We start from the raw sequence: 11,896 nt of genomic DNA, 5'->3' as shown, positions 1-11,896 counted from the left end.
GATGAGAATTCACACCGCCAGGGATGAATTTATCCAAACTGAGCCACTTCCACTCACTTTACCTAAGCACAGGAGCATCTGTCATTCTGAGGGTGCTGGAGGTGCTGACACGTTAGCAAGGAGATAAGCAAGCGGTTACTGAACTGCTTGGCTTCTTGGGAAAACACAAGGGCAGGAGGGAAGCCAGCGCTACAGAAACACAAAAAGACTTGGGATGGGTTATTGCAAAGCACATGAGAAGCTTCTGAGTTTTGATAACCGCTTGGCATTCCAGTTCTTTCTTTTAATGCCACCAACAGGCAAAGGGATAAAAGCCCCAGCTGGAGAGCCACGTCACCCCCTGAGCTGCCAGTGCAGGATCCCAGCTGCGTTACTGCTGCAGGCTGGCAGTCCTGAACTGCAGACGTGCAGCACTGAGCACAGCCCCGAGGCAAGTGGTCAGCTGCCAGCCCCTGTGAGCCCAGCCAAACCACACCTTCCCGAAGGGCTTTTAAGAGGGATTATTCTGGAGGAGAATGAAAGAAGGGGGAATTTGCAGCACCTCACCTGGGTGCACTTAATTTCTCAAGGAGTTACAATATGTTTATATCACCACACTCAAGAGAAATCCCACTCTGCAGCTTCTCTACCTTGAGAGGGCTCAGGAAGGTTTGGGTGTTTCTGCCTCTCCCACCAGCCTGCACAGTGATCCCCCCTGTCTGACCAGATGCTCTGCCATCAGCGTTGCGCTGCTCTCCAGGGGCTCTTGCAGGACTTGAAGCAGATGGTGGTTCCCTTGTGCTGAGGGACCCCCACATACAGCCTTGTCATCCTGGACAGATGCTTTCAAAACCTTCCAAAGTATGGAGATCGGGTGACCCAGCTCCTCTGCAGAAGCCTTTGCTCAGCATTTCAGGATTCTCACAGATAATAGAAAATACAACAGCTAAGCTTCTTTGGTGAGGTCTTAAACTGTCGTGGTGACAGGGGCACATGGAGGGGCTGAAAGGTACCAGTGAAGTCAGAAATGCAGATTTATATTCAGTAAGCCTTAAATGATACTCCAAGAAAAAGCAGCAATACCTGGGCTACAGCAGTGTGATGCTGCAACACTGGTGCCAGGGGAGGGCATTCCCAGCCCTGCAATATGGTTCTCCTTGTGAGCACCAGGACCCGTGAGGTGTGCTGCTGTCACTTAGGGAGCGTAGCAAAGTGTGAAAAAACTCCTCCTGGTTCTTTTCACCAACCTGAGCAGGCAGCTCTTGGTTTTGAATGAGTTCAAATGAAGACCCTTGAGAGGTCCGCACCCCTTGGCTCACAGCCTTTGTGTGCTCTGACCAGTTCAGCCCGATGCCACAGGAAACCTGTTTGCTCTGGATATATATATAACCCTGAGGACTCCTCTTCAAGGCTACAAGTGCTGGAGTACTGCACAGCAACAATAACCAAGGCTCAGCTGCATAACCAAGGCTCAGCAACAATAACCAAGGCCCTCTGCAAGCCAGGCAGTGCCTCTCCATATCTTCTCTGCCATGAGAATCTTTCGCTTTCCCCCCTTTCAAAGTCTGAAGTCTCTCCATACCACACTAAGGGCACCAAATCAGATCTGCAACTTAAAGTGCTAACACTCAGTGCCCTGTCACCTCTTCCTGAGATCAGAGCAGGGCACCTCCAGCCTCAAAGCTGCAGCAGGACGTGCTGCTCTGAGCACAACTGCCACCAAAAGTGCCCACAGTCAGACATGTCTGTGTAGGTCAACACAGCATACAGACCACAGCCCATCACCAGCAGAAAAAAATAACTTGAATAGTTCGTTTGTGTCCTCTCCGGCTTCACCCTTCACGTGCATTCATGCAAGACAACAGTTCCTTGCCCTTGGCAGCATCCCCAGGACTGAGGCAGCCACTGCCAGGCTTAGGCTTGGCAGAGCAGTGAAGGGAAGGACTCATCTTTGGGCTGTTAGCGTGCCTGAGTGATCCCGCTCAGCCCGCACTGCTCCCCATCCCACAGCTCCCAGCAGGTCCCTGCCTGGCACCCAGCCCCAGCCAAGCTACAGCAGTGCTCACTGCTGTACAGACACTGATTCCTTGCAGGCTGGGGCTGCTGAGACATTTCCCCTCATCTCCTTTCCTGGAAGGCAGAAAACGCTGCCTGGGAGTCACTATTAAGTCTTTTGATAAATTCAGTTATTGGTTTGCGTACACTTGCAGCTTTCTCTCCCATAGCTTTCTGTCTGGAAGCGTGTGGTTCTTACCTAAAGAAAAGCAGAGGGAACCCACAGCCACTGCAGGGTTGCTGCCAGCAGCTCTGCAGGGAGGGGAGAGCCCAGTGACACCCACCTGGCAACCACACCTGGACCCTGCACCCATTGGTCCCACAACACATAACCCACGCTCAAAATCAAACCCTTATGATGTGAAATTCATTACTTAACATTACCAACAGCACACGTGCCCTTTTCCCCATCCTAAAGCTCCGCTCCTCACGGCACCACAGCCAGCAGCCCCAGGACTGTCCCCACACTCAGGGCCTCCACACACAGCTATGTAGAGCTGGGCTCAATCTCTTCTATTCTACAAGAATTAGCAATGCCCCAATCAAGCAGGCCATCTAATTGCTGTAGCAACATTTCAAAGCAAGGCGGAAGGCTGAGCGGCTCATGCTGCCTTGCCCAGCACTGGGTGGTCAGTTACGTTCTTGGGTGACTTTCTTCCCCCTCTCTTTTTTTCTGTGACAATTTCAATTTGCCTTAAGGCAGCAGCAGCAGCAGATAGCGACCTAATCCCTCAGCAGCCCGGGCCTGACCTGCTGCAAATGTCTGCGTCTGTCAGCAGTGCACAGCCACATTCCTCTCCTGAACAATACAAAGGCACAGGGATCCACTTACCTTCAAGCCCTGCTTAAAACCTGTGCTGCAAAGCTCTTTATATAATCACGAACCAAAAGTCAAATCTGTGTGAACCAGCAGGTGAAAATGCATTTTACTTGTTTGGCGAGCCTGGAGGAGCATTGTTAAATATTTTCTATAGTTCTTCCTTTAAAGGCTTACAGTTTTTCCTTCTCCTCCCTTTCCCTGCTAGGTTCTTAAATCCTTCTTGCTCAGCAAACATTAATTTTCCTTTGTCCCAAAGTGCTAAAATTGACATCTCTGTTACTCCCACTTCCTGGTACAGCTCATTGACCATTACTGCTAATAGTGCCAGCAGAGCTGGGCGGGATGCTGGGCGCTGAGGGACCCAGTGAGCTGCTGCAGACAAACATGAGTGTGTTTCTCCATTGGCCCCACACAACTGGAGCATATTCTCCTCCCCCTGTGTTTAGAAGTTTAAGCAAATAATCTGGAGGTCAAGTTCTCAATCATGTTACGTCAACGCCCTCTCAATGACTCCGTGCTGAGCTGTGTGCTCCCAGGGGTGAGATGTCAATACGGAGCAGCCTTTCTGTGAGGGGTAGGAGTGTGTGTGGATGGGGTGATGCAGCATCAAAACTGTGGGCTGTAGCTCTGCACTGAAGCAAACCAGAGACCTGTGGACAGGACAGCAGTGCCCAGCACTGGGGCGAAGACAGAAGCATGCTGGGGTTGCTTCAACATTTCCCTGCTGAAGTCATTAGCATTGTGTTTCTTCATGAGAAGATAAAGTCCAGGGCCTGGACAGCAGGGGATGCGCTGCATGGGAGATAAGGGGGTATGTGCATGGTCCGGGACTTTTGTAGGATCACAGAATGGCCCATGAGGATCACACAGCTCAGCTCCTGGCTCCACACAGCACCACCCACAGCCTGAGGGCCCACTGCCCTGTGCAGCCTGTCCCACCACCCTCCAGTGCACAGCCTTGCCCTGACCCCCACCTGACCCTCCCCTAACACAGCTCTGTGCCATGCCCTCGGGCACTGCTGTGGTCCCCAAGGAGCAGAGCTCACCTCTGCTCCCTCTGAGGAGCTGTGGCTGCCATGAGGCCTCCCCTCAGCCTGCTCTGGGCCCAGCAAACACAGCGACTTCAGCCGCTCCTCACACAGCTCTCAAAGCACTCCCCAACTTCACAGCCTCATGTCAGAACCCACAGGAGGTATCACAGCAATGTGGCAGCTTCCCCGTGGGGCACAGAAATGCCTGTGGCACGGTACAGGAGCTGCCATGACACACGAGCATGGATGGCTGCACGATGCTGATGTGCATCGTGGTGTGTGGAAATAGCTCCATGCATGGAGACTTCCGTGTTTCACAAGCACCCTCTGAAAGGTGCAGGTGCTCCAGCTGTGGGCTATTCCCCAAACAAGCCTCCATGCTGGGTCAAGGCATGGCAGAGCACGTCAGAATTAGCAGCCAGGTGCTGCAGTCACACCAGGAAGGGCAGAAGGAACCAGCTCCAGCCATCAGCCCCAGGGGCCAGACACAACTGCACAGAGATTCATGTTTCTGTATACGTTTTCTGCTTCCCAAAATAGCTAGTAAAGATAGGTGAAAATGGGAGAAGAAAAAGAAAAAAAGAGGATTTCCTGAGAGCTTTGGCAATCTAAGTCTTTTCTGGGTACTCCATAGAAAGGTGCTGGGAGGAGGAGAAGGGACAGATGTGACACAAACAGTTCTGTTACTCTATCCAGGAACATCACAACTGGGAAAGGGGAGTACGAGGGAGCAGAGAACGGGTCAGCCAGCTTCCACCTCTGCAGCAAAGCATTTTGCATTTCAGGCCCTGCTTCAATCCTATCTTTCAGCTTAAACTCCTTCTTCCCAAAGCTAAATTATTACCAAAAGCCTTTCAGTTTTGTCCTTTGAGGAAGTTCTCCTTACTATGGAGAGAGAATTCTGTCTTTATGCTTGGTAGGGAAGGAACTTAAACACCATCATATCCATTGTGGCTCTGCATTTAGCATAAAGCTATAATCAAATTACATATATGTTTTAACAGTCGTTGCAGTGGTATTAAGAAATTATGGCATTAAAGGCACGTGCTTACATTCAAAATGCTTAAATTACACAGCTCACAAGAAGCTGATGCCACACTTAGAGAATTACAAGCTTTTATTTTCAAGTAGGAACACGAATCCCAAGTGGCAGAGCACTTGAAAATGTACACATTTTGACTTATTTGTAGGAAAGTCTTTAGGATGCCTAAGAAACAAAACTATGGTTTGTTCTCAGCCTAGATTTAAGCCTTCTCTGAATAGGAAGGAAGACCCTGGTTGCTCATCCTCTGGCACAGCATGGGAAGAAAAACAGAGCGGGAGCAACCAAACTCACTGCTCTTGGCAGGACTTCACTCACTGGGATTCCACTGGCCTGACAGGGATGTCTGTGCCGGCCCCAGGCTTGAGGAGCGACTTCCTGAGCCAGAAACCTGGAGCCTTTCTGTGCTCATTTCAGGAAAAGACTTCCTTCAATTCAGGAGGTGGGGCGGCTCCAGCACCCTTCTGGAAAGGAGACAAATAGAAAGCAGTTGGTGCATCTGCGAGGGTTCTTTCAGTGCAAAATACTGGAGCCAGAGCCCTGGTATTCTGAGGTTTTGTTCGTTTGTTTTGGGGGGTTGGTTTGTTTGGGTTTGCCTTTATAGCATCCACTTCTTAGAGGTTCAGAGATATTCAGGTTGGACCCAGCTCTGCTTCCATGCTGGAAAGCACCTGCACAAGGCAGAACTCAGCTTGAAGTGGGAACAACATACCAAACCCATCCCACAAAGCCCATGGCCTGAAACAAACCCCTGCCCTGAGCTCCCATCTCTGACTGTAGGGCTACATTTGATACCTGATAAGAGCTCTTCTGCCTGACAGCTGGCTCCTGTGATTGAGTTGTCAACTGCTCATAGAAACAGCACCGAATTTGCAATTAAAAGCATCTCGAGCCTGTGTAAGGCAGACAGCATAACCAGGGCTTACACGTATTCCAGATTCCAGCACATAAAACAACCAGCAGAGAAGGTTGAAGGGTGACACAATATTATAAAGTGCATGTTGAGTTGTGTAAACAAGTTGAGGGTTTTACAGCTTCTGGGAATTGTCCTCTCTGATGCCTAGGGAGCGTGCTGTGCTGTGGAAAAACAAAACTCACCGGGGTTTTTAAAACATACCCCAGAGAAAAGCAGTCATGAGTGTGAGCCGTCCCTGCCAGCTCTGCCTTGCTGTCCGCAGGCCATCGTGGATTCACGCCGTCGGCATCTCCCACCTGCAGCAGTGACCCCACGCCTTGAGCACAGCGCTGCAGCTCTGCAGCCTCCCGGCTCTCCTTTCCTAGGAAATCACACCCACAAGCAGCAGATGCTGAGCACGTCAGCACCCCAAGGACAGCCCGTGATGGCACACGGCTCAACTGCCCTCCCCAGGGCACGGGGAGCTCCATCCGAGCTCAGGGGCACCTCCTGCCAGGCCGCAGCATGCAGTGGGCAGCCAGGCTTAGCTTTTCCAGCTTCTCCCCCGAGCTGCATATCAAAGCTGCTGTGAACAATATCAGCCAGGGAGCACAAACAAAGCCGGAGGAGAGGTCACAGCCGTTCCCACAACAACTTCCCAGTCACAAAGGATAAAAGCAAAGCAGGAGCCCCCGGCCCCGATTCCTTCCATCCCGAGCACCGTGGTGTCCATCGCTGGGAATCAAAGCTTTCCTCCCCCCCGTTCCTCCTGCAGCAGGACACCCGTGGCCGCCTGCCGCGTGGAGCAGGATGAAAGCAGCCACAGCCCTCACACCCCGCGGGGCTCCACAACAGAGCTGCACAGCACAGGGCTCATCACAGCAGCGTCCTCACAGACTGCAGCACATTCACAGCACCTCCGTGGCAGAAGCTCATGGCACAGCGTGGTGCTGCCACTCCAACATCCACCTGCACGCTGAGCTCTGTGATTTGTATTCTTTAATCCATCCTGACACGTGGGACAGGGCAGAGCCCTGTGATGGAGCTGGATCCCACGCAGACAGCTCTGGGCACACTGCATTTCCATGCCTCACTGCTTACCCAGCATCAGCCAGCTGTCATTATTGGCAGCCTCCTCTTCCTGTTGTACACACACCACTCCTGCTCCATCCCTACAGGGATGCAAGTGCTCCAGGGCAGTCCTGAAACTACTCCAGGCAGCTGGGACCACTGTCACTGCTATGTGTGAACATGTGGAGCCTCCCTGTAGCAGGGACTGAGCATCTCCAGGTGGCTGCAGCACACCAGCCTCAGCAAGGCCACCATCAGCGAGCGCTGTGACAAACAGTGTGCTCCTGCTGCCGTGGGACACCACTGCCCAACGCCTCCTGGGTCAGCAGCAGGAAACTGGTCCAACGCAGCTTCATGATCCGTAGAGTAGATTCATGGCCAAGCCTGGAACAAAACTATTTTCATTTGACAGTGAACATTTTCCACATAGACAAGGCAAAATAAAGCAATAGAGAGTTTGGGCAGATCGCAGCACCCAGCAGGAAGGCCGAGTGCCAGCAGCAGGAGGTGCCCAGTGCCCTGCCTACACAGATAGATAAGAGCTCAGCCTCCACCCAGCAGCTCGCTCCATCACAGCAATACCTGCAACACAATGATCGAACAAGGAGCTAAAAAACTGCTTGCCACTACCAGCAAAAGCAAGGTTTGCCACGTGAGGCTATCTTCTGGAGAGATTTATATCCTAAATGGAGCTTTTCATGAGAAATCCACTTAGTATTCCTCTAAAATTCCAGGAGGGTGAAATCCCCCACTCCCTCATCTCATTAAGATGAAGGAATGCCAGGTATGTGGCAGGAATCTGGGGTGAGAGGAGGAGTGGGGTATATTTTAACCAAGCTGCAGCATGGAAAATGAAATTATAGTGATCTAAGGGTCAGGGCTGGAAATGCATTTTGCAGTGGTGAAAAACAACACCAGCCAGGAGCATCCTGCTAATGTATGTGTTCAACCCAAGGCACATAAAACTGAGTGTAAAGATGACCAAAAAAAAGCAGCCCTACCACATTCAGCAATCAGAGCTGCTTTTCCTAATACTCAACAAGCTATGCAAGAAGCTTACTGACTGCTCAAAGCCAGAGCTGGCAGATGGAATCTACCTGGTAACACCCTCTGTGAACCTAAAAAGCCATGGCAGAATCCATGTTCCTGTGGATACAACCTATAAAACAGCTGGGGACATTGAAAAGGTATTTTGCCTCTGGAGTGCTGACAACAGATTATAAAGACAGAGAGCAAACAGAATTATGTCTGGAGCTGTGCAGGGAGCAGCGCGCGTCGCTGCCAGCCCTCAGGGCACCCCCAGGGCTGCTCCTCACCTGATGGGTCAGGCTGCTGCTCAGGCTGCAGAACAAGTGTCAGTGAGTCAGGCTCCATTTCCTGCTTTATTACCATAAATAAAGTTCAGGTATCACATCCTCCAAGCACAGGGAGCTTCGATGTTTTCAAAAGGTCTATTCTCTGGAATTCACTGGGTCTGAATGAAGCCAAGAGCAGCGCCCCGAGCTTCCTCTTGGTTTAACAGCCTGAGCTGAAAGCGCAGGAGTCTGATGCCTACAAGGAGCCTCACTGACAACATGAAAGATGTTTTCCCCACCAGCACATAGCTTCTATTCATTTTACTTCCTGGCAGATAAAGATAAAACACTTTGTTCTTCACCTCACACCTAACATAAATTAACAGGTAAAGAAACCCTGTCCTGCACAAGATCAGGAATTCTGAGAGCATAAGTTTTTGAGTCAGACCATAAACCCAGTTTGTTCCATATTCTGACAGTGCTCAGCAGCAATTGCTGAAGAATAAAAGAACACAAGTACAGAGTGATTCCTGCACTACTGCATACCTCATCCAGCTTCAGGCAGCAAGTGGTTTTGAAGACTCCTACCTGCACCTGGCCCAGCTGAGCATGAAGCACACATGGACCTACTCCCCTGGGTTTTATCTGACCTCCCTCCTTCCCTGCAAACCCCTTTTCAGCCTTCCCACCACCCTTACTGTCTTCTGCAGCTGTTACACAGTGTGAACAGCCTCTACCAGCATGACTCTTGGGTTCATTCTGCTGTTACAGATGCTGAGGCACAGGAGCAAGGTCAAAGCTAACAAGCACAAACTAGCTTGTCAGGAGTAAATAGAGATGAAAATGAAGGCAGGCCTCCTGGCTCTCGATCTAGTACTCTCATAATGGTCTCTACTGCCTTAGGAAATGGAAAGCAAGCCCACTGCTCAAAAAAAGGGAAGATCCCTAAGGATATAGAAGAAACAATGCAATTAAAAAGAAAATAAAAAAAACCATAAAAACTGATGGCACTTTGATGTCCTAAGAGCCAAGGCTGGGCTCAGAAGTGAAGTAAAAGGTGTGCAGCAGCTAACCATGGGAAGCTGAGCATCTGCAAAGAGAGAGTAAAATGCAGCGTGGAGAATTCTTGGCAAACCGCACCGGCAAGCCGCAGTCTGAACCACTCAGACCATTAGACCAGGCAGTTTTGTTGAAGCTCATGTGCAAGGACTGGCAGTGGGAGTGAAAAATGGGACTCAGAGCAGCTGCTCTGTGCCTGATGTGTTGAACCAGGGTGGAAATCCCACCACCTGACTTGGGGGATAACATTAAATCCATTACAGCAGTCTGCCTTCCCCTGCTCATCCCACACAAGCTTCAGAAGTTCTGCTTTACGCCCGGCTGCTACATGATCATTGCAGGCTGTCACCGGAGGGATAATCCTAAATTTTAAGTGACAGTTCACAGGCATCTCCTCTTTCTTCTGAAATGCTGTCTTACCCAGCACATCATTAACTATTTTGGAGATTAATAATTGCAGCAAAGAGTTCCAACCTTGGTGTCCTGGCGGAGATTTAGCAAAGAATGGTTTGTGTTTGAAGTCGTCGTGGCACAGGAAACATAAGAAGCCTTGAAGACCAGCAGCAAGCCCTGCACACAGCCCAAGCAGAAATCTGGGACGTGGGACACGTGCCCCACGTTTAGTCTCCAGGGCTCATCGCTGACGTGGTGTTTCCACTCCAAGCAGATCTTAGGGACCCTGTGAAAGGTGGAACCCAGTTTGAGCTCCGTTTAGATTAAATAGACCAAGCTCACCAAGCCTGACAAATTGCAACTTGTACTTTTGTATTCTTTGACCTGAATTAGGCAGTAACTCGGTTGCATAATAAGGTTGTGGGCTGCTTTAAACCTCAAGTACTGAGGACCAGCTACAGACCACTCCACCAACTCAGGCTGGCAACCTCACTTGTCAGCTTGCAGGACACCTGTGAGGATAAACACACTTCTGAGCACAAGGCTGCCTACACAGCAGCTCTACTCAGCCCACTGAGCACTTGCCAAAGGCTCTCACAGTGACATCACCTGCACTTTCCTGTCCACAGAGCTGTATTTTTTCCCCTCCAGTAACAATTCCTCCTACAGCTCCCCACGCAGCCAGACACCCATCAGAAAAAGCCAGGAAGGCACCTTACTGGCCTCCTCCTCCTTTAGGTGGCGTAAGCCAAAGCACAGGAGGAAGGTTCCAAGCCCCCTCTGGGTTTGGTGCACCCTACATCAGTGATATGGAAAACTGACACCAAACTCTTCACACAGGCATGAGAAAACCTTGCCACAGAAACATCACCACGGTGGGCATCCAGGAGAACTTCAACTAACAGTACTGCCAAAACCAACACTGCTTCCTCCTGCCCTCAGCACCACACACTCATTCAACCTTTGTGCCACCACCACTCACGCAGCACCTCAGCACAACAAATCAGGGAAGCAAACTTCAGCAAGTAAAATCAACCCTGTTTTCCAACGTCCACCCTTTTAACATTGCTACTCCAAGCAATTAAGTGACACCAGCATATTTTGCACAGCTTGTGACTGCAATTGTATTGCCCAAGTTCATTAGATACTCCAGTTATTACAGGGATAAAGTAGCAAATTAATAGCTAATATTTAGAAGATTATAAAATCATGCTTCCTTGAAGCAGTCAAAGCAGCTGACTTGGCAACTCCTTACTGCATTAGACAGCTCTACTTTCAATTAATAAGCAGAATGGTTGGAACAGTTTGGCCAAGCATTTAGAGCAGTGTTACTACTCCAGATATCGAACATCATGAGCATTGTGCCTATCACGATAGCTAGAGATGGGTCAGAAAGGGGTCAGACAACAATGGGACACCACCCTGCCCAGCTCACTGACACAAACAAAACCAAAAGAGGCCCTTTGGTGGGGTGTAACATTTCTGCATTTCAGCACAGCATGCTTTTCCACATTCTTTGAACACCTCGAACTGCCTTAATGTTCCTGAAAAGCAGTAGGCCTGGAGGCAGCTAGGGATAGCCTCAAATCTGGATTGCTGGTCCTAGCTAGAGGCAGCAGGTTTCTTTTTCCTCCTCCCTCCCTCCAACCAGTTGAGACCAGAGGGAGAAACCAGTGCCAGGTGCCTCAGGAACCAGGCAGCAGAGCAGCTCCATACCACTTCCCCCACTACACTCCCTGAGCAATATATGAACATGTGTAACTTCTGCACACAGCTGCGACCTCAGTGTGCAGGACCTCAGAGCTGGACACTCACCTTCTCTTAAAATCACGTCTGGTTGAGATTTTTGCTATCAGATGTGTGTATCACATCCTATGGCAATAAACTCAACACTTCAACATCAACCCTCATCTCGCACCCTTTGTTTTGGCTCAGCAAGATAACTTATCTCAATGCTCTGCAGCTCTCACAGGACTGACTGTAAGCCACCACCTGCTTACCCTCCTGATACCAATTATGGCCCGGATATTTTCCTCATAGTCTTACTTTTTCCAGCCTAACAGTTCAGGGCTCTCACTAAACTGCTGGTGTCTGCTTAGATTTCAGTCCAGCATTTAGCACTGATTATTCTTTTGGAAAGCAACAGCAAGTTGTTCAGTGTGAGAAACAGATCTTCAGTTACATTTCATCTGGAGTATGTTGTGCAGGACAGGGGCCTGGCTGAAAAACACAACCACTCAAATACATGCTTATTAC

Source organism: Lagopus muta, chromosome 16 (genome assembly GCF_023343835.1).
Source record: "Lagopus muta isolate bLagMut1 chromosome 16, bLagMut1 primary, whole genome shotgun sequence".
NCBI lineage: Eukaryota > Metazoa > Chordata > Aves > Galliformes > Phasianidae > Lagopus > Lagopus muta.
The sequence above is the reverse complement of the archived record's forward strand: the minus strand, read 5'-3'. Positions refer to the sequence as shown.